Source organism: Mus musculus, chromosome 14 (genome assembly GCF_000001635.26).
Source record: "Mus musculus strain C57BL/6J chromosome 14, GRCm38.p6 C57BL/6J".
NCBI lineage: Eukaryota > Metazoa > Chordata > Mammalia > Rodentia > Muridae > Mus > Mus musculus.
In genome coordinates, this window is record NC_000080.6 from 120,796,763 (window position 1) to 120,819,675 (window position 22,913).

General features: G+C 45.7%; 1 long non-coding RNA gene, 1 other non-coding gene and 1 pseudogene across 8 annotated transcripts in view; 1 reads left to right on the forward strand and 2 right to left on the reverse strand.

Annotated features, from left to right (window-relative positions):
• Positions 1-9,530, reverse strand: part of Gm41253 — a 44,182-nt gene extending 34,652 nt beyond the window's left edge. For 5 of the 7 annotated variants that reach the window (XR_874981.1, XR_874987.1, XR_874980.1 and 2 more), the window contains exon 1: positions 9,330-9,530. This is a non-coding gene — a long non-coding RNA (predicted gene, 41253). Of the gene's footprint in view, positions 1-6,932; positions 7,134-7,179; positions 7,552-9,329 lie in introns of those variants that run through there. The other 2 variants (XR_874982.2, XR_874983.2) reach the window with 2 other exon arrangements.
• On the forward strand, positions 2,091-2,198 carry Gm25781. The gene has a single exon (XR_003951331.1). It is a non-coding gene; the product is annotated as a U6 spliceosomal RNA (small nuclear RNA).
• On the reverse strand, positions 18,365-18,978 carry Gm18076 (predicted gene, 18076; annotated as a pseudogene).

The window sequence follows — 22,913 nt, forward strand, 5'->3', positions numbered from 1 at the left end:
TAAATAGATTTAAAAGCTCAGAAATCTTCGAATTATAACTGGATTTTGTTATATAAAAACAATGGCAGATGAAACCCTTAGTGAATAAGTGAGAAATAGTTAAACCCTTCAAAATAAAATGATGGAAAAAACAAAACAGGAAATCTGGGTTCATACATCCGCAGCCTGTACCTCAGAATTAATTTAAGATAGAATAGGGTTCAAATGGTTTCTTTTTTTTAAAGATTTATTTATATATACAGTGTTCTTCCTGCATACCAGAAGAGGTAGCACCAGATCTCATAGACAGTTATGACTACCATGTAGATTCTGGGAATAGAACTCAAGACCTTTGGATAAGCAACCAATGCTCTTAACTTCTGAGCCATCTCTCCAGCCCTGTTCAAATGGAGTTTTAAATTTCCATTTTCTGAAAATTCACATTCTTGTGCAGAAACCGCTGAAAATGACAGGTAAAATGAGTCTAAGTATCTTAACCACATCATTAAAGGACTCGCAGAGCTAAGGACAAGTGACAGCCGCAAACCCGAGCCCCTGGAGCATATGTCAGTTTCCCCTCAAAGTATTTTCCAAGACAGGAAAACTTGGGTGCTTTTTTTTTTGAGTGAGCCTGGACCAGGAAAAAGGAAGCAGTTAAAGAAATAAAGCCTAAGAAGGTTCTAGAACTGACTTGAGATAGGCAATCTCAGGCACTTAAGGAATCCCACGTTAAATAAATTAAAGGAAAGCCAAAACCAGGAATATTGTCAAGAAACTGCAGCAAATGAAGCTGCAGAGAAAACTTCACAGCTGAGAGCAGGACACAAAGGCAGATTGCTTGCAAGGAAACCATAAGGGGACAGAAAGTCAACTAGTCCCCAGCAGCAGTGTGATTCTTCTGTGTTCAGCATGCCTCTCATAAAGGCATCTGATCGACCTGTCTCCACCAACCCGCAAACACTGAAGACATGAAAGCAGGTACTACTAGGAGACACTGGGCTACTTCTATCTCAATTACAAACAGCTATCTCCAGCAATGGGGCGCCTAGTTCCCTATTAACTCAGGCCAGCTGTCTTAGTTAGGGTTTCCATTGCTGTGAAGAGACACCATAACCAAGGCAACTCTTATAAGGACAACAGCATCTAATTGGCCCTGGCTTACAGTTTCAGAGGTTTAGTCCATTATCCTCAAGGCAGGAGCATGGCAGCATCCAGGCAGGCATGGCACAGGAGGAGCTGAGAGTTCTACATCTTGTTCCAAAGGTAAACAGGAGACTGGCTCTTCCTCACTGGCTCTTCGAGATTCATAACCCACCCCCACAGTGACGCACTTCCTCCAACACCGCTCCCTGTGGGCCAAGCATATTCAAACTACCACACCAGCCCACAACAGATAAAATCCTCACACTAGCTCCAAAGCTTTCCCGGCCCATTATCCACTCCCTGGCCCCACTGCTCCAACTCTCAGGCTGTTACAGCTTGCAGGCTCCCTCCTATTGTAACATGTCTCTTTAAAACCGGCAAGACTTTCCCTGCCTGTTGCTTCACCCCCAACCCCTGCTAATGTGATTGCATTACATCACATTTACAGATCCCTGCCTCTTCAGCCGGGTCAGTAAAGCAGATGCTTCTGATGGGTGCCCCATTGCCTGAATCCCCTCCTGGCTTTTGACCAGCATTCCAGCCTTCCTGAATGTAGGGCGGTAAGCCCATGCACAGACAGCCTGGTCCCTGGTGATGACTTCCACCTATGAGGGACAGCAGGTGTTCGGCCACAACCCCTGGGCCCCTGGCCACTGTCGCAACTACAGCCTCCCACAACCCCCACCCCCTCAGAGGTGTGTGGCCATCAGTCATGTAGGCAATGTCCCAAACTCCTGGTATTCTGTCTGGACTCCACCCCCACAGTTACCTGGCAACAGCCAGGATGGCCCAGCCCACTATAAAAGAGGCTGTTTGCCCCCTCCTCCCTCTCTTACTATCTTGCCCCTGCCTCTCTCACTCTTGCCCTCTTGCTCCCCCTCTCTCCACATAGCCATGGCCGGCCTCTACTTCCCTACTCTGTCCCTCTCTCTGCCTTTCTACATTAAATGCCTTAAAACCATGGACTGGTGCTCGCTTTGGCAGCACATATACTAAAATTGGAACGATACAGAGAAGATTAGCATGGCCCCTGCGCAAAGATGACACACACACACACACACACACACACACAAAACAAAACAAAACAAAACAAAACAAAAAAACCATGGACTGCCTCTTCTCATTGGAACCTGCCGTCCTGGAGCAATGAAGCAGGTCTTCCTCTAACAAGTCTTGTATCTAACCTCCTGTCTGGAGGCCTCTCTGCCTTCTCAGGCACTGTCTCCACCAAGCCTACCCGACCACTACGCCTGCCTAGGACTTCCCTTTCCACGGGACCCAGCTGAAGCTCTCTCCTGCCATTTTCCCTTCAGCCCTGGGCCAGAGTGTCTCCCCACCCCCACCCCCGCAGGCCCACACTCCGTTCTCAGCTCTTCCACAGCATTCAGTGGTGTCTGCGGTACCCAAGAGTGAGAACCTGCCCGTCTCGGCCTCCATGCGGCCCTGGACCCCTTAGCCAACTCAGGCAGGTCCACAGAGACCTCAGACTGTGCCTTTCCCACCCACGGAGTGAGGTCCTTCAGCTTCTCACAGCCCAACGTCAGCTGCGAGGGGTCCACGCAGTCAGACTTCCCGCATCCTGCTTCGCCCAGTGGCCCGAGCCCCAAGTGGACTTGGGACCCGTTTTAATCCCACATCTGAACCTTCTAATGACATCCTAATTTCAGCCAAGAAACAGTTGCAGATGAGATTACATCTCCCTTATCCTCTACAAAGGAATATTAGATCCAAAGGAAGCTCCTTGGCAAAGCGGACAAAAATGACTACACGTAAACCTATTAGCATACCTGGCTTCCCGTTATCAGAAAGGTACCTGTGAAAACCAAATAAACCAAGATCTATCAATAAGTAGATTCGTTAGCTGAAATAGTTTACTATGTGATGGGCACTCAATCTGCTCTGAGCAGAACAAAAGGATAGCTTTAAGAAAAAAATGTATTCGTTCTATGCTAACCAATCAGATGGAATTAGAGAGACCCTAGCCATGATACAAATGTTATTCTCTCCAAATAAAAAATACTAAAGTGCCCCACCAGAGCACTGCCAGCCCCATACGAGAGATAAAAACAGCCGTTACCTATCAAGGATGTGGTTGAACCAACCTGATTCCATCTTAAGCTTAAAAGTCATCTTATTACAAGGTCAATATAACTTCATTCCTGCTGTCGGTAAAAGCTGGATTTGGCCATGTCTTGACCTATTTTCTGGAACTTGTTATATCTCATACCCTATACCCTGACCTCTACCCTGATAAGGTATTCTGCAAATAATTTTGAGGTATTCTGCCGAGTTCATATAAAACCCCTGCCTTGCAGTTTGGGGTCTCTTAGAAACCCATCTTCTCCTTTGCTCAATGTTATTTCCTCAAACCCCACTTTAGGAAGATAGTCCCTGCCTAACAGAAAATAAACCTTGCTTAATTCAACTAAAAAAAAAAAACAAAAAAAACAAAATGGATAACGAGCTTTACTCTCATTTAGTGGGATTAACTCTAAGAGTGAAGAAAAAACAAGTGAGAATAAAATCACGAACACGGTTTGTAGGATTTAGGAACAAAATCTGGGTGGTGATTGAAGCTTACAAATTCTTGAGGTTATAATCCTCCATTCGGGCTAATGGAATTTGAAGATTTGTGTCTAACTGCTACTATGTGTTTGCTGCCTTCACTAAGCTTTAGTTATTTAGAGAAATTGAGTAATATAAAAAGCGTTGGTATCTTGTAAAGTACACTATAAAAGGATCAGGAAAGTGAGATTCCTGGCCTCTCCGTGAACTGTATTTATCTTTTCAATCTTATTTTGATACTAAAGGGTCTTCAATTCAAAAATTACACATTTTTAAAGCTCAAACTCAACAGAGATAAAAATTATAAAATCCTAATCTTAAAAAAGTTACTAACTTGCTGTACATTGTTAAAGATAGTTAAGACATACAAGTGTATGGTCAGTCTCTGTACTGGCTAGTTTTGTGTCAACTTGACACAGCTGGAGTTATCACAGAGAAAGGATCTTCAGTTGAGGAAATGCCTCCATGAGATCCAACTGTAAGGCATTTTCTCAATTAGTGATCAAGGGGGAAAGGCCCCTTGTGGGTGGAACCATCTCTGGGCTGGTAGTCTTGGGTTCTATAAGAGAGCAGGCTGAGCAAGCCAGGTGAGGCAAGCCAGTACAGAACATCCCTCCATGGCCTTTGCATCAGCTCCTGCTTCCTGACCTGCTTGAGTTCCAGTCCTGACTTCCTTTGGCGATGAACAGCAGCATGGAAGTGTAAGCCAAATAAACCCTTTCCTCCCCAACTTGCTTCTTGGTCATGATGTTTGTGCAGGAATAGAAACCCTGATTAAGACAAATTGGTACCAGCAGAGTGGGGTATTCCTGTGACAACCTGACCATGTTTTGGGAAGGACTGTGGAAGGACTTTGGAACTTTGGGCCAGAAGATCCATTCGGTGTTAAGAACTCTGTCGAATGTTGTGTAGGAGCTTGGAAGATAATGTTGAGAACAGTGCAGAGGATGGAGGCCTGGGTTGTGAAATTTCAGAGGGAAGATTAAAGACTCTTTTCAGGGCCATTGCTGTTTTGATTGTGAAGATTCTGTAGTTCTGGTTAGCTGGGGCTGAAGAATCAGCTGTGATTAACAAGATACCAGAACTACCAAAGCAAAAACTTTGCATTACTGGGACTATTGATGCTGGTTAGCTGGAGCTAAGAAATTAGCGGTGATTAAGAAGAGACCAGCATCATTGAGGTGACATCTTCTGGGAAGTGTTTTCTGAAAGCACAAACAGGCTGTGTTCCAGAGATGGCCAAGGTTGTACTCCTGCTGCAGCGGGACTTGGTACTGTGTAAGAGTCACCCAGGTGGTACTGGTTTTGAAGGCATGAAAGGGTCATGCAAAGCAGCTGAGGCTTGGCACTGTGAGAGGCCATGGAAGGTCATTGGTGAAGGTGCAGCCTCAGTTGCAATTGAAGGCCCAGGACTGAAGGGGTCATGCAGTGTTTTGGAGATGCCAGTACCATGAGATGACCACCAAGAGCAGCAGCAGCAGTGGAGTACAGGCATCTGGAGCCTAGAGGATGATGTGTGTGCTACAAAGGGCATGGCTGGAGAAGTGACCCAAGCCCTTGGAGGAGCCCAGAAGATCGTGAGTTGGATCCCAGACATTGGGCGGTTGGAGATTGACTTTTGCTTTTGATTGTGACTGTGCCCTGATATTTTCCCTCTTGAAGGAAGAAACTGTTTTAGTGGAGCCCACAGTTAAGAAACTTAATTGTAAAAAGACTTTGGATTTTAAAAGAGATGGATATTTTAAAGAGATTGAAAATTTAAGAATATGTAAAGACTGTGGGACTTTTAAAGTTATTTAGATCTTGGGGATGAATAAGATTTTAAGGGTTGAGGCTTACTAGTGATGCATTTGTGTGTCAAGTTGACAAGGGGTCAATTGTACTGGCTAGTTTTGTGTCAACTTGACACAGCTGGAGTTATCACAGAGAAAGGATCTTCAGTTGAGGAAATGCCTCCATGAGATCCAACTGTAAGGCATTTTCTCAATTAGTGATCAAGGGGGAAAGGCCCCTTGTGGGTGGAACCATCTCTGGGCTGGTAGTCTTGGGTTCTATAAGAGAGCAGGCTGAGCAAGCCAGGTGAGGCAAGCCAGTACAGAACATCCCTCCATGGCCTCTGCATCAGCTCCTGCTTTCTGACCTGCTTGAGTTCCAGTCCTGACTTCCTTTGGCGATGAACAGCAGCATGGAAGTGTAAGCCAAATAAACCCTTTCCTCCCCAACTTGCTTCTTGGTCATGATGTTTGTGCAGGAATAGAAACCCTGACTAAGACAGTCTCTTTATAAATAATTAAATTCTTTTTTTATTTTATTTATTTATTTATTTACTTATTTATTTATTTATTTTGGTTTTTTGAGACAGGGTTTCTCTGTATAGCCCTGGCTGTCCTGGAACTCACTTTGTAGACCAGACTGGCCTTGAACTCAAAAATTCGCCTGCCTCTGCCTCCCGAGTGCTGGAATTAAAGGCGTGCACCACCACGCCCAGCTCTAAATAATTAAATTCTTTAATGTTTTCAGAACTGTGTTTTTAGTCATATAAAATAGAAATATAATTCATTTACAGAGACCAGCTTGGAGGGAGAGACCAGTCTAGTTTTCTGTATAAGCTGTCAAGTTAAACCTGAAGCACGTAACTGAAAACAAGCTTCGAGTTTTAGCGGTATCATCAGAACCACAGCTTGTTTTAATCTGTATTGAAATCTTTGTTGTAGACAAAGCAGTTAATAAGTGTCTGCAAGCTGCTCAAACAGACTCATGTTTTGAGCCATAGCAAAAATAAAACCTGTAGGTTATCAACATGAGCATGAACGTTCATCTGTAACGGGACAGGAAGAAAACTGAGGGGAAGAAAGGCTTGAGGACCCAAAAGATGAACGGAGCGGAACGGAAGCACACACCCTACCTTTCTGTCCTCATTCTCCCTTCTGGGTAGATGTAGATTGGACTGTTACCTCTTTTTGTCTTTAAATTTTATGTAAATTTCAGGGTGTTGAAACTGGGATCCTCTTGCCACAGCCCAAAAAAACGAGCTCTAGGACCCCCTCCCCCACCCCCAGCTCCCACATCCACCTGATAAGTACTCCTACCCTTCCATGGGATGCTAAAGTTAAATTCTCCCTCCTGTCCCTGAGATTGGGCTCTTTCCTCTCTTTTCTATTGGGTGTTCTTTCTGCCAGGAGCACGCAAGAGGTCTGGAAGTTTCAAACATACACCGAAGATAAAGATCCCCGTGTGCACCTTACCTTCTCTGCCCACGTCTATATCTGTCTCAGCTGATCCCCACTCAGATGGCAGATACCATCCAAAAATCAACCTCAGCCCTCCAACACCAAAACCAGCTCAGCTCCCTCGCCTCTGTGGTCCTACAAACCCAGCAAGCCCTGAACTTGCTGAGGGCTGAAAGCGGAGCTGCTTGCCTCTTCATCAATGAAAAGGGCTGCTAGCGTGTGAACCAGTGCAGTCAAGCGGAAAAGAGGATTAAAGGCTTACAGGAGCTGCCTCGCAATCTGAAGCTTCCAGGGGGACCTATGCATGGCTCTCCTTTGTGTCTTCCTTGGGCCCCTGGCTCATCCATCTCGTTAGCCCACCGATATCTGCATTTCTTGTAACAACGACGGTTCCCTCTTCCGGTTCTCTCGGGAGACAATTGGTGAAATTACCCGATGGTCAGTAAACCAGACAATGCTTCTGATGAAATTTCCCTGACTCTCCTGCCATCAGGCCACCTGATGACCCCCCAACTCAGCTTTCCTAAGGCGACTCCCATGTTCTTCCTCACTCAGCTGAAAGCAACCACATGACAACCAGCATGCCTAATATCAAGAAAAGTCTGGAATGTTAGGTCCAAAACGGCCCCAAAATGGCAGTGCTGCTAAGGATGTCAGAAACTGCAATCCCAGATACTCTAACTCCCAGGCTGCTGTGGCTCTCAGCCTTTCTCCTGAAGCAACCTGACTCCTTAAAACTGGCAAGACTATCCACACCGTTTGTAATTTTCTCTGCCTGCCCCCCACTCCCATTCTCACCCTCACCCCCACCCCCAGGATCAACCTGGACCATTTGAATCTCCCCAAACCTTTCTTTCTTCCCCTGGAGTTTTCCAGTTTGATGGTCTCATTGCGCCCTCACCCGCACTAGCAGCTCCTCCTTTCTCCCCCAAGAATCACCAAAGGCACACATGGGAAGTAACCGGGGAGCCCTTAAGCAATTTCCTCCCTCCCCCCCCCCCCAGCCTGCTGAGCCTTCTGAATAAAGCCCACACCACTTTTCCTTTTGTGTGAGCTTCTTCAGATCTTTGAGTGAGGCACCAAGAAGCCAGGATACAGCCTGTGTAAAGAGCAGCCACCAGCAAAAAACGATTACTTTCTCTTTTTTCCACTTCCTTCTGAGACCTGGACCCAAGGGATGGCTCTACCCAAATACTGGGTGGGTCTTCCCTCCTCAGTAAAAGCTCTCTGATCATGGCCCCACGAGGTGTACCTCACTAATGCCCTAGGTGGGTGGGTGTGTTTTCCCACTGGCTGTTTCTGAGTTCAATCAAATTGACAAGCAAAATCACAGACCTTCACAGACCTTCTCTTGACTGAAAAAAAAAAAAAATACAGATTTCTGTGGAGGGAAAGATCTGAACATTGAGCCAGATTGAAATACCCACAGCACAGGAAGCTCAGCATAAAGAGAAGATTAACACTTAAGTAGCATGTACTTTTATTTTGAGAGGATAAGGTTGGAAAATATAATTTTCTTAATCTATTTCAGTCAGTGTAGAGAACGAATTCTGGCAGCCAGAGCCGAGAGCTAGGCAGTTTTTGCCTCAGTCCAGTTTCACTCTCCGGGAGGCCAGTTGCTTGAAGGTCATAGTAAAAGAACATAAAATAGGGCTGTATCAATGGTCAGTGACACAACACAGCTTTTCCTCATCAAACCACACAAACTGAACAGGACCAGTCAGAGGGTGTGGTTAACAACAGTGGTAGGAACGAGAACAATCTGTTGGAAATTAAAACACAACAGGCTCTTTGGGAGACGGTTCTGCGGTTCCTCACAGAGCCAGCAGACTGATCTCACTGCCTCCTCCTTAATATTTACCCAAAGGGACCAAAAATTTATGTCCACACAAAACCTCACACAGGTTCGTTGATGATGGTACTGTGCATAGCTATCCAGACTGGGAAACAATCAAGATGCCAGGCATGGTGACACATGACTTTTAACCCAGTGCTTGGGAGACAGAGACAAGGTCCCTGTGAGTTCTAGGCCAGCCTGGTCTACACAGTGAGTTTCAGGACACCCAGAGCTATACAGTGAGACTCTGTCTGAAAAGGGGGCAGGTGGGACTCAGCAGGCAAAAGATAAACTGAGATGTAGCAGGAAAGGAGGGTCTGGGCTGCCTCTGTGTAAACACTGTGGGGCCTTGCAGCCCCAAGAGCATCTCCTGCAGGAGGACCTAATTGAGGACTGCCTGAAAAACCAGCATCTCCTATAGGAGAACCTGACTGAAGACTGCCTGAGAGAGCAAGGATTGCTGGTGCAGGCACTGCCAGCCAATCAGGAAGTGCTGTTTAGAAGAGCTGCTTTCTTGGGACCAATAGTGGTGGCTGGAGGCAGTGCTCTGAGAGCTAACTTTGGCTGTTTCTCACCTGCTCCCGGGAGTCTGTGTTGTTGGCTCTGCACCACCTCAGCTCCAACCCCAAGGGCAGGTAGGGTCCATCAGCAAGGAGTCCAGGACGGAAGGCTTTGCTTCTTAGCCAGGCTTACTAAGAAAGGCCCTGAGGTTGCTTTGCCTATGAGGCATCACAACCGTTCTGGTCTTTAAAAAAAAAAAATGCCCGTTACCAACACTGTTGAGCACCACTGACTGGACAGGAAAGGAGGCAGCCAACTTCCAGTGCCCTTGACCACGCCCCTGACCACGCCCCTGAGGCGTCTACATGGAAGCGGTCTCCTCAAGAATCCCCTCTTGTCAGAGAAGCTGGGTTGGTTTTACTGGGTGCACAGTCTGGGTCGCGACTGTGGGGGGTTCAGAGTGGACTAAACCAGAAGGTCACAAATGTCCCCGCTCTGAGCAAGCGTCACCTGTTGTGTCCATAACAACCTTGTCTGAGACATCTTAAGACATCTTATAGCCTCTCTGTAAGAGTTCAATTTTGCTTTCCTGTGCTGTGATACACACCATGACCAAGAGCACCATGAACAGCGTGACCAATAGCAACATGGGATGTGGGGCTGTGGGTGTTGAAGGGAGCTGCTGTCCTGCCAGAGTTCCTGTGCTCTGGGCGGGCAGATGCAGGAAGACTGCCAAATGCTTTCCACGTGGCCCCAGGCAACTGGCTGTGTGAAGCCACTGACCCCACGGGGGGGGGGGGGGGGAGGGGGGGGCGTGTTGCGCGCGCTCAACTGGCCAGGAAGAACGACGCTGCTACAGGATCCTTCTGCACATGTTTATTCAGTCCTGTTTCTTCTTGTTTATATCTCCCTTGTTTATATCTCCCTTGTTTATATCTCCCTTGTTTTTATATCTCCCCCTGTTTATATCTCCCCTGTTTATATCTCCCTTGTTTTTATATCTCCCTTGTTTTTATATCTCCCCCGAACCCTGGGCCTCTCACTCTTTTATACTCTCAGTTCCCATCCACGCACAGCAGGCCACGCCACCTCACCAGGCACGCAGCTTCAGCTAATCAGGGCAGCAGGGGCAAATCTCCACCAAATTGGATTCACCTGTATCCTGGTACACCTGCGCAGCACTCAAGATGTTTGTGTCTTATATGAGGAAGTCAGGTGCAAGTCATATGACTTAGCTGCAGTCCCTGGCGCCTTTGGGACTGCCGCCACACCCGCTCCCCACAGGGGCGGACAAGGGGCAGCCCCCAGTACCAGGTTCTCGGTCTCTGGCATCCCATGCTCCATACGGCAGAGGAGCTGAGAACAGAATAGGGGCCTCGGAGCAACTCTCTCGGCCTCAGAGATACAGGAAGAGGCAGAGGGAGAGAGATTCCCATGCAGGCGAGAGTCCTTAGTCTGGGCCTTGTTAAACAGAGACAATCTATGGTTTTAGAGCTTTATTGTAGAAAGGCAAAAGGAAAGAGAAAAAGTAGAAAGAGAGAGAGGAAAAACCAGCCATGGCCAAGAGGAGAGAAGGGAAAGAGAGAAAGAGAGAGAGTAAGAAAGGTGAAGGCTTAGAGAGAGAGAGGTAAAAGCTTAGAGAGTAAGAGAGAGAGTAAGAGAGAGAGAGCGAGGTGGGGCCAAGCAGCCCCTCTTATAGTGGGCTTGTTATCTTGCTGTTGCTAGGTAACTGGGAGGAGTCTAGCTTGAAGATCAGAAGCTTGGGACATTGTGTACATGACTGCTAGCCACGAGCCTCTCTTGGGGGGCTGTGGGGGCTGTGGGGGCGGTAACTTCGACAGGAGCCAGGGGTCCAGGAGACATGAGGGAATGTCCCATGTAGGTGGGAATTACCACCCATCGGATTCTGGGGGAGGGGGGAGGATCAGACCTCAACTCGACTGGAGACCAGACTGTCTGTGCATAGCCCATTGCCTCACAGTGGGGAACAGAGGGTTTAGTTCCTCTCACAGGTCATCCTCCTTCCATTCAAGAAGCCAGGACAGGAGCTTAAGACAAGAACTAACATAGAAAACACAGAGGAATGGTGTTTAATGGCTGCTCACTCTGGTTTTCTCAGCTACCCTTCTTATACATCCCAGGCCTACCTGTCACCCACCCAGTGCTGGTGCTGCCCACAGTTGGATGGGCCTTCCCACATCAATTAGCAGTCACGAAAATGCTCATAGCCAATCCAACTGAAGCAATCCCTGCAGTATGGTTCCTTCTTCCCCAGTGTGTCAAGCTGACACATGAGGCAAGCTACGGCAGTAGGCAATCTCCATTTTTGGTCAGTTATGTTGAAGCTCTTGACTCTGCGAGTGAGTAACTCAAGCCAGATCCTGGTGGAAAGGGCTTCTTTTTCTCCCCATGCCCCTGATTTTTTTCAGCTTTTTATTCTAACTTAACATCCCTAGAGAAGGGGCTCAGTGGTAAAGGGCATTGCTGCTTTTACAGAGGGTGAAGGTACATTTCCCAGCATTCACAGGGCAGCTCCTAACCCACCCTAACTCCAATTCCAAGGGACTCAATGCCTCTTCTGGCACCTGGTTTGCACATGGTGCACACACATACATGCAGGCAACCATCCATACTGTAATAGGACCCCAGACCTTAGCACAACTGACTCCATTAAAACCCAGCATGTAGACAGTACCATCAGCCAAAACAAAAACAAAAACTTAATCCATCAAAGTCCATAGCTCTGGGAAAGTCACTAACTGTACTAACCTTGCTTTTTGGCTTCTGTAGTTCTGCTTCTGGCTAACTGTTCTTGTCAACTGAAGAATCTCAACCCAGAACATGTTTTTTTGTTTTTTGTTTTTTGGTTTTTTTTTGGGGGGGGGGTGTTGGTTTGTTTTTGTTTTTGTTTTTTATGCTTAAAAGCTCACCCTGGGAATAGCTGTGGGTTACACTGGGAAGACTTTTTATTGACTTAAACCTATATCCAACAAGTCTTCTCTAATGGATATCCCACAACAATACATGTAAAAAATAATAATAATAACATTTAAAACCACCAACTGGGGCTGGAGAGATGGCTTAGTGGTTAACAGCACTTGGTGCTCCTTCAAAGTATCCAGGTTTGATTCCAAGCACCTACGTGACAGCTCACAACTGCCTGTTAACTCCAGTTCCAGGGAATCCAAGACACTCTTCTGGCCTCTGAGGGCACAGGTCATGCTCATGGTTCCCACATATGCATGCAGGCCAAACACTCATACACATAAAACAAAATAAAATAAAATAACTACCTAATACCAAAATGACATATGACCCAAAAGCCCCAGGCTAACCTTCTTACTCCAAATCGCCCCTTAGGGCTGACAACCCATATGTTTTCTGCTTTGTCTCTTTTTCCTCAAATTGCTGACTAAACTTCATCAACAGGAGGGAGGAGGCGGAGGCCCATATGACTGGAGCATCCCTTTCCAGAGAATCAGAGCCTTGAAAACAAGGACTTGTACCACCCCCTCCCACAGGTGGCCCTGTGCCCAGTCAGAGCCTCACACACCATGCCTGAATCGGCTGCAAATGATGTAGGAGATAAACGTAGCAACCCACAGGCCTTGAAGATGGCAGCTTCACAGAATTCATACGGCCCGCAGTAGCTTAAAACTGAAGCAGGAACTAAGATGCTCTGCCTAGGAGAAGCATGCTACATGGCTTAAGTGATTGTCCTAGTTACAGTCACTACTGCTGAGATGACACGCCGTGACCAAAGCAATGTGGGGAGGAAAGGGTTTATTTGGCTTACACTTCCACATCGTTCTCCATTGTGGAGCGGTGAAGCATGCCACCAGACAGAAAACCTGGTAAGGCTGGGCGGATTCAGGAATCCTCATCATTGAGAATGGTACTTAAATCTACTCCCAACCAGGCTCCTGTTCTGGAACGTGTGACCACGACACCCCATTGAGTAACTTAGGGACAACACCTGAAGTTCTTCCTCGTGCAGATGAGGCATCCCTAGAGTCTCAGACCAAGCCCATAGAGCGCATCTGCCTCTAGATCCCAACCCACACCCAAATGTTGATAAGGTCCTATCCACAAGGAATGAAGTGCATGAGTTATTTCACCAAAGATCGTCTGAGAGTGCATATCTCATCGAACTGTAACACTCCAGAGAAGAGTATTCTCTTCCGAAGCTGACATGGCTGGACGCTGCTCGAGCAGCTGCAGCCACTTCCTGTCCAGTGGCCCCGACTTTGGCTCCTAGCCTCCCTACTACCTCCCACCTCCTGCAGCCCCAGAAGAGGCCCAGCAGCCAGCCCTGCTCCCGCTACCCCTTGGAGACCTGCAACTCTTTGGCCTCTTCGGCTGGGCCAGAGCCCCACAAATCCATATGGATAACACCCAATATGTAGACCAGCTGAAGGAAACCAGGACAGGAACTAGAATTAGGCAGGATCCTGGAGGCAGGAGCTGATTCAGAGCCGGTGGAGGAGTACTGCCTTGCTTATCGTGGCTTGCTCAGCCTGCTTTCTTCCCAGGACCTCCAGCCCAGGGATGGCATCACCTACAATGGGCTGGGCCCCCCAGCACTGATCACTAATGCAGCCGGATTTATGGCAACATTTTCTTAATTGAGGTTCCCTCCTTTCAGATGACCCTAGTTTGGGTCAAGTTGACATAAAACTAGCCAGAAAAGAGAACAGGGATGAAAGTTGCTGGCACCTGAAAGACATGAAGTCTTTGCTCTACAAGAAACCCCGTGGAATGATCACAGTCAGCTATTGGATGGGTCACACGGCCCCCAATGGAGGAGCTAGAGAAAGTACCCAAGGAGCTAAAGGGAACTGCAACCCTATAGGTGGAACAACATTATGAACTAACCAGTACCCCGGAGCTCTTGTCTCTAGCTGCATATGTATCAAAAGATGGCCTAATCGGCCATCACTGCAAATAGAGGCCCATTGGACTTGCAAACTTTATATGCCCCAGTACAGGGGAACACCAGGGCCAAAAAGGGGGAGTGGGTGGGTAGGGGATTGGGGGGCTGGGTATGGGGGACCTTTGGGATAGCATTGAAAATGTAAACGAGGAAAATACCTAATTAAAAAAAAAGAAAAAAAGAAACCCCGTGGAAGGGCAGAAAGGTAGCCTAGTTGCCTAGCATGCATGAACCTTGGGTTCCATTCTCAGAACTGCATCAAACCAGATGGGATGATCCACCCTTGCAATTCCAACACTTGAAAAGTCAAGCCAATAAGACTGGAAAGTTCAAGGCCATCTTTGATTGGGTCATCCTTAGAAATATAGTTCAAGGCCAGCTTGGGCTACATAAGATCTTGTCTCAAAATAAAACAAAATCATAAACTACCATGGGCTGCTAAGCTAAAATCCCCTTTAATTAAAAAAAAAAAATAGAACAATGCCATTATTAGTCACTAAGCCAAGATTTATTATAAATTTTACATGAAGGAATTCAATTATCTAAGATGAAGGGGAATGCTTTTACCCGCATCCAGTGTTCAAATGAAGGTCATTATTGCTCTCCAGCTTTGCATAATGATTCAAGCAACAAACTTGAATTGCTTTCTTCGTATCCTCCAAGACACAGGCCTGGTTGCTATTCATTAATATAGGTGTTTTAAAGACAGAATTCAACTCCTCGGTGAGCAAAAGACCCAGCTGTAAAAATATCCCAAGTGCCCACGCCAGCACCTCTGTGCAATCCCGGCATATAACGCCATGATGAAGTAAATCTGTGTGTGACTTCAGAGTAAACAGGTCTCTAAGATTCTGCGCCATGCAAACGTCCACTTTGTCCTGGTGTTTGAGCAAAGCACCTGCCTTCCTGGTGGAGGAGCCAGGTGCGCTTGGTCGGAAGCAGACCACGTATTGGTATAGGACCTGGTATGGGCCTGGGTAGAAACTCTATACCTTGATGAACCAGGGTAAGTCTGCTTTTATGTTCCCTAGACACCATGCTTCTGGGTAACGTTGCATCAGAAAGCACATTCCTCTTAACAAAAATTCGCAAATTACTCATAAATATGAAAATGTTTCACAAAATATAAGGCATCCTGCAAATACCAAGAGTTTCCTATTCCATCCTATTCAGGGTGGATTATAATCATTTACAACACTAGTGTGCTGGTATTTCTCAAATACCCACTTTACCAATGATTTAAAAACCGGTAAGTTGCCAGGGTCAACAGTTCATAATCAGTGTGGAAGCTCTAACCCATAGCTTTGCTCTGTTATGCAGAGCCTGCCTGTCTACCTGTCTACCTGAGCTTGTCTGACCCCTCAGAGAATTAAGACCTCTATCCTGTTGACAAAACTCCCTCAAGGATGGAGCAGAAGGTCAAGCTCCAAGTTCAACAGCATCTATCAAATACTTGCTTTGTGTGCATGTGCACCTGTGTGCACACACACATATAGAGGCCAGAGTTGACCCTAAGCATCTCCCACAGACACTTTCCACCTCATTATTTTTGAGAAAGGGTCTCTCATTGATTGGTCTAGACTGGCTGGCTAGCAAGCTTCCCCAATCCCCGTGTCTACATATCCCAGCACTGGGGCTACAGGCTCATGCTACTACAGCTGATCTGTTATGTGAATGCTGGAAACTAAGCTCCCATCCTCATGACTGAGCCATCTTCCTGGCCAAATAATTTTATTTTTAATTGCCGGAGGCTAGAAAAATGGCTCAGCAGTTATGAATACTGGCTGTTCTTCTGGATGACCCAGGTTTGACTCCCAGCACCTTCATGGTGGCTCACCACCATCTGTAACTCTAGGTTCCTGACCCGCCCAGCAGGTCCAGTTATTCAAGGGTCTCAAGGGGACCTTCTCCTAAGAACCAAATGGGGGATAGAGAGAGACGAGAACTTTGTGCAATGAACGACACACGGAAGCAGTCTGAGTAACATCAAGGTCTCACTGTATTAGCAAGGCTCAAGGTTTAAATGCACAAGCAAAAGGGGAAGTACTTCTCAGCAGGAGGAATGGGACAGCGGAAATTTTTCTTTTGGCGAATACACGGGGAAGCAGGAAGTTGGCGGTATCAGGGTACATCTTGAGGTCAGGACATCAGGCGCTGACTTAGGGCTGGAACAATCTGTGGTTGTTCTCAGAGCGGTGCATCGGTGGCCCACTTTTGACCCCCTTTTCTTCTCGGGGGTGGGGGGAGAGGCCCAATTCAGAGATCAGGACAATAGTGTTGTCTTAATAGCTCCCAACAGGTTCCCAGAAATCAACTGTCCTCTTCTGTACTCCATGGGAACCAGACATGTGGTACATAGACTTACATCAGGCAAAACATACATACACATAAAAATAAGTAAAATCTAAAAAAAAAAAAAAAAAATTAAACTAAGAACCACTAGCTGGTGTCAGGGACCCTTAGCTGCCAAGGCTGATAACCTGAGGTTTGCCCCTAGGATGCACACGGTAGGAGGTGACCCTTGACCTCCATATCCACACAGGCAAATACAATAATAAGCAAACAAAAAAAAAAAAACCAAACTTATTTTACAGTGGGCAGCTCACAACTGCCTGTAACCCCAGCTGCAAGGAAATCTGATGCCCTCTTCTGGCCTCCATAAGCTCCTGTGTGCGTGTCACACTGATATATGCTCAGGCACCTGTGTGTGTGTGTGTGTGTGTGTGTGTGTGTGTGTGTACATGTGTGTGTACATGTGTGTGTACATGTGTGTGTACATGTGTGTGCATGTGTGTACATGTGTGTGTACATGTGTGTGCACAATCACACATAAAATAAATCTTTCAAGATAAATGAAAAACTACCCACTTGCTGTTCCCTCTTTGAAATGACACATGATGAGTCCCCACCATTGCTCAGGTGTCTTAATGAGAAGGAACCTGTGGTGCCACCCCTGAGCCATCTCTCTGGGCCTGCCCTGCAGCTTCCTTTCTTCGTAAGCCAGAGCTCTTAAGAACGGCACCGTCACTTGAGAAATGATTGTCATCTTTCTCAATAACTCTGATGAGAAGCCCTATTTTTAACTCAATCTAAAATACATTAGGGGAGCCATCTAGTGTTTTGAAGTTGGCAGCTAGGCGCTGTGGAGAATGTCCCCACTCCCTAAATTTGATTTACCATCTGTGTTCATTTTCTGTGTTCTGAAGCATCAACAGGGTTTATACTTCATTTGGGGGTGGAAATCGGTTTTCAAAAATCACTCATTAGGCTGTTGTTTCCTAGTATTTGGAACAAGGAGTTTGGGTCCATGGTTGCAACAACCCCCCCTTTCATACTGGGCGCAGCATGGTAACAACACGGGCGTGCTTGGTGTGCTTGAAGCGAATGAATTGTTTGTTCAAAGCTTCCTGAACAAGAAACCTTTTTATAAGTTGCTATTTTTCCGACACCAAAATCTGGCTATTAGCAGCACAAGTGACAGCTGATGTGAAATCTCAGGAGCTTTAGTAAGGGTCACAGAACATATTCTCCACCTTCTGGTTCATGTTCACCGACTTCCCAGGAGCTCGTCTGAGGTGTAGAGTAGACTGGCATAAAACATTTAATGAACTGTGACTCTGTTACATTCCGGCTTTTGCATAAACAAGAAACCATGACCACAATCATTCTATCGTTCTAAAGTGTGTGTGTGCGTGTGCGTGTCTGTGTGTGTGTGTGTGTGTGTGTGTGTGCGCATGTGCGTGTGGGTGGAGGTGCATGTGTGTGCATGTGCGTGGGTGTGGGTGGGTGTGGTGTGTGTGTGTGTGGTGGTGTGTGTGTGGGTATGTGTGTGTAAGCATGTGGCTAGCTAGCTTGACATCCAGTAATGACCCTTTCTCACACAAAATGGAAGATGACCCAAGGTTGTCCTATGGCCTCCCCATGCACTCACACTGTGGCAAACACTCACATGTGTGCACAGAAGGGCATGCCTTTCTCACACACACACACACACACACACATGTACATGCACACACATTTAAGAAACATAATGAACATCTATTTCATCCTCCCCAAAGGCTTCATCAAGGCCCTGGGTGACCTTTCTCCCACCTCCCTCCAGTATCTCTGAAGGAACTTTTGTTCTACTTTTTTTTCCAGACTTTATTTATTTTTCTTGTATAAAAAACCCACACCAGCCATAGCTGGAGCCTGGATCTTCTGAACAGAGACTCTGGTGTGGGTTTTCACAAGATGATCAGTGAATTCCTGATAAGGAGACTTGGTGAACACAGTCTCTTTCCAGAGGTCGGGGATCAGGTAGCTGTAGGTCTTGATGATGGCATCAAAGGTGGCCTTGGCAAAGTTGCCCAGGATGACAGTGCAGCCTCTGGCTGAATGCCAGGGCCTCTGAGGGCAGGGATGAGACGCACCAGCACAGAGTCACAGTGGCCTGTCACCTTGTAAGCAACAGTGTGCAGCTTGCCAATCTTGTTCCCCCAGTAGCCTCTCTGCACAGGGATGATGGAAAGCTTGGCCAAGATGATGGCCCCTCGGATGGCAGTGGCAACCTCCTTGGAGCACTTAATACCAAGACCAACGTGACCATTGTAGTCCCCAACAGGGACAAAAGCCTTGAACCTGGTCCACTGGCCAACCTGAGTCTGCTTCTGCACTGGCATGATTTTCAGAACCTCATCCTTTAGGGATGCACCCAGGAAGAAGTCAATGATCTCAGACTCCTTAATGGGCAGGGAGAACAGGTAGATCTCCTCCAAGGACTTGATCTTCATGTCCTTAACCACATAATTTGGTCACCTTTTGATAGGCATTTATGCTGTTTCCATATTGTATGATCACAATGAAAGCCACTATGTGAATACCCAGGCATAAACCCTCTCATTTTCCTTAGGTAAATTCCTAGAAGGGGACCCTGCTTCCTAGAATGGCTGTATGGTCTCACATGCCACTAGTGATGTAAGAGCATCCCAGTAGCACCAGAGCCTAGCCACCTGTCTATGACCACTCTAGGAAGTGTGTGTTGGTTGTCCTGTTAACTTACTGGAATGCCTGAAGATTGGCATATTCTCATGTGCTTAGTCTGATAATGAAGCAGCTCTTCAAATCATCTGGCCATTTTTATTGGATGCTTTAAAATCCCCATATTGTTGAATCATGAGTGTTCTTTATATACCCAAGATGCAAGTCCTTTGCCAGAAATGGGTTACAAATATATCCTCCCAGTCTGTCGCTTGCCTATTTGTGTCATTGATAGAACCTTTTGAAGAGCAAATGATTTCTGTCTGTCAAATTTATCAACTCCTTTCAAAAATCTGTGATTTTTGTGCCTCATTTAAGAAAACTATGACAAAGACCTGGGCACAGTGGGGCATAAACAGCCCTCTAGAGTCTGAGAAAGGAGCATTTCCAGTTTGAGGCCATCTTGAGCTATGGAATGAAATCCTGTCTCCAAAAGAGAAAATCTATAAATTGCAAGTGAAACTTTTGTGTGTGTGTGTGTGTGTGAGAGAGAGAGAGAGAGAGAGAGAGAGAGAAAGAGAGAGAGATGTGTGTGTGTGTGTGTGAGAGAGAGAGAGAGAGAGAGAGAGAGAGAGAATACTACCAAGGCCATAAACATTTTCTTTGGTCTTCTAAAACTTCAATAGTCTTAGCTTGGTCAATGGGCAGGAACCCATTAGTTTTAAACTGTCTCCAAACTTTTGAGTTTCTGTATGAGTGTGGTAATTTGAATACACTTGGCCCATGGGAAGTGGCACTATTAGGAGGGTGGCCTGGTTGGAGGAAGTATGACCTTGTTAGAAGAAGTGTGTCACTGTGTAGGTACGCTCTGTGGTTTCCTAGTGCTCAATCAAGCTCCACCCAATGCAGAAGACAGTTTCCTCCTGGTTGCATTCAGATCAAGATGTAGAAATCTCACCTCCTTCTCCAATGCCGCATCTAGCTGGATGCTGCCACACTTTCCACCATAATGATAATGGACTCAACCTCTGAAACTGTAAGCTGGCCCCACTTAAATAACCAAATTAAATTAAATTAAATTAAATTGAGTTGCTTTAGTCACAGTGTCTCTTCACAGCAATGAAACCCTAAGAGAAAAGTTGGTCCCAGGGATGGGGTGTTGCTGTGATGGGCCTGACCTTGCTTTTGTTGGAGGGATGTAGATTTTGGACCTTTGGATTAGGACAGCACTGGAAGGCTTTTTTTTTTTTTTTTAAGATTTATTTATTTATTATATGTAAGTACACTGTAGCTGTTTTCAGACACTCCAGAAGAGGGCGTCAGATCTTGTTACAGATGGTTGTGAGCCACCATGTGGTTGCTGGGATTTGAACTCTGGACCTTTAGAAGAGCAGTCGGGTGCTCTTACCCACTGAGCCATCTTACCAGCCCCCACTGGAAGGCTTTTAAGTGGGGCTTACTGGGCCATCCTAGGAGAAGCATGGAAGACAGTGGGGCTAAGGGTGATTTAATGGTGGGGGCCTGGCTCAAGAGGTTTCAGAGGAATCAGATTTTGGTTATGTTACCTAGGGGATGTTCTTGTGATATTTTGGTGAAGACTGTGGTTGCTTTTGCCCTTGTCTGAAAAGTCTGCCTGAGGGTAAGGTAAAGAGATTTAGATTAAGTGCATCAGCAAAGGAAGTCTCAAAAAAAAAAAAGTCTAGTTTAGACTTTGTCCAGTGGTTCACTCTCATGAGGAACATTTTGATCAAGCATAGCAAGTACAGGAAGGAAAAATACAAAATGTAAGATTCAAAGATTAAAGGCACACCAGGGGCTGGAAGAAGCAGGGCATGAGCAAGCTGGGCCAGAGAGAGCAACCATCCGTAATGAGATCAGACGCCCTCTTCTGGAATGTCTGAAGACAGTTCCAATGTAAAATAAATAGATAAATAGATAAATAAATAAATATTTTTAAAAAAATTAATTAATTAAAAAAAAAAACAAAAGTGCACACCAGGAAGTGTAATGGAGCTAAATCCTGTGTTCAAGATTATTAAACGGAATTAATGGAGTGGTGACTTTGGGGCAAGATTCTATCCAGCTAAACTCATTGTTTATGTGTTTTCAGTTGGACAAGAGAATGGTTATATCATGTTAGGTGTTATTATGACCTGGTTATTGTTTTTACTTGGACATAAAGGAGATATGATTGTGTGTCAATTGGACAAGGGGTGGATTGTGATGGTTATTTTCAGTTATCAACTTGTCTATATCTGGACTGAACTACAACCCAGAATTTATAAGATTCTGTGAAAAGCTAAAGAAAAGCCTAGGTCCAGGTATGCTGGTACATGCCTTTAATCCCAGAAGACAAGCAAGCAGATCTCTGAGTTCAAGGTTAGACTGGTACAGAGTAAGCTCCAAATAGAGAAAAGTCTATGTTTAGGCATCCTGGTATACACCTTTACAGAGGATAGAGGCATGCAGATCTCTGAGTTCAAGGTCAGTCTACAGAGAAAGTTCCAGGACAGTCAAACTTAGTGGGTGAAGAAGTTGGAAAACAGAAAGCTGATGATGCAATAAACAATGGGGCCATGTTCCAGCCAGAGCAAGCACCAGAACTCAGCAGCTTCATCCATATGGCTCTGGCTTTAGAGTCAAGAATAGAAGGGACATCTTTTGAGTATATGCCCAGGCGTGGTATAGCAGGGTGTTGAGGTAGAACTATTCAAATTTATTTCCAAAGGGGTTGTACAAGTTTGGACTCCCACCAGCAATGGAGGAGTGTACCCTTTGCTCCACATATCTGCCAGTATGTGCTATCACTTGAGTTTTTCATCTTAGCCATTCTAATAAGTATAATATAGAATCTTGTAGTTGTTTGATTTGCATTTCCCTGATGACTACGGATGTTGAACATTTCTTTAAGTGCTTCTTGGTCATCCAAGATTCCTCTGTTGAGAGTTCTCTGTTTAGTTCTGTGCCCCACTTTTTAATTGGGTTATTTGGGTTGTTGGTGTTTAACTTTTGAGTTCTTTATAAGTTTTTAATATTAGCCCTGTGTCACATGTAGGATTGGTGAAGATCCTTTCCCAATCTGTAGGCTGCTGTTTTAACTTATTGACAGCGTCCTTTGACTTACAAAAGCATTGCAGTTCCGTGAGGTCCCATTTGTCAATTGTTGATCTTAGAGCCTTAGACATTGCGTTCTGTTAGGAACTTGTTTCCTGTACCAATGCACTGTACAGTACTTGTATTTCCCACTTTGTCTTCTATGAAATTTAGTGTATCTGGTTTCATATTGAGGCCCTTGATCCACTTGGACTTGAGTTTTGTGCAGGGTGATAAATATGGATCTATATTCATTCTGCATACAGACATCTAGTTAGTCCAGCGCCTTTTGTTGAAGATGTTTTCATTTTTCTATTGTATGATTTGGGCTTCTTTATCAAAAATCAAGTGTCCATAGATGTGTGGGTTTATCTCTGGGTCTTTAATTCAATTCCACTGATCAATGTATCTGTGTCTGTACCAATACTGTATGGTTTTTATCACTATTGCTCTATAGTACAGCTTGAGGTCAGGGATGGTGGTGATTCCTCCATTTCACAAATATACTTGCTCAATTCTGTTCATAGCAACTTTATTCGTAATAGCCAAAAATTGGAAACAACCCAGATGTCCCTCAACTGAAGAATGGATAAAGAAAATGTGGTACAACTACAAAATGGAATACTATTTAGCTGTGAAAAACCAGGACATCGTGAATTTTTTTCAGGGAAAT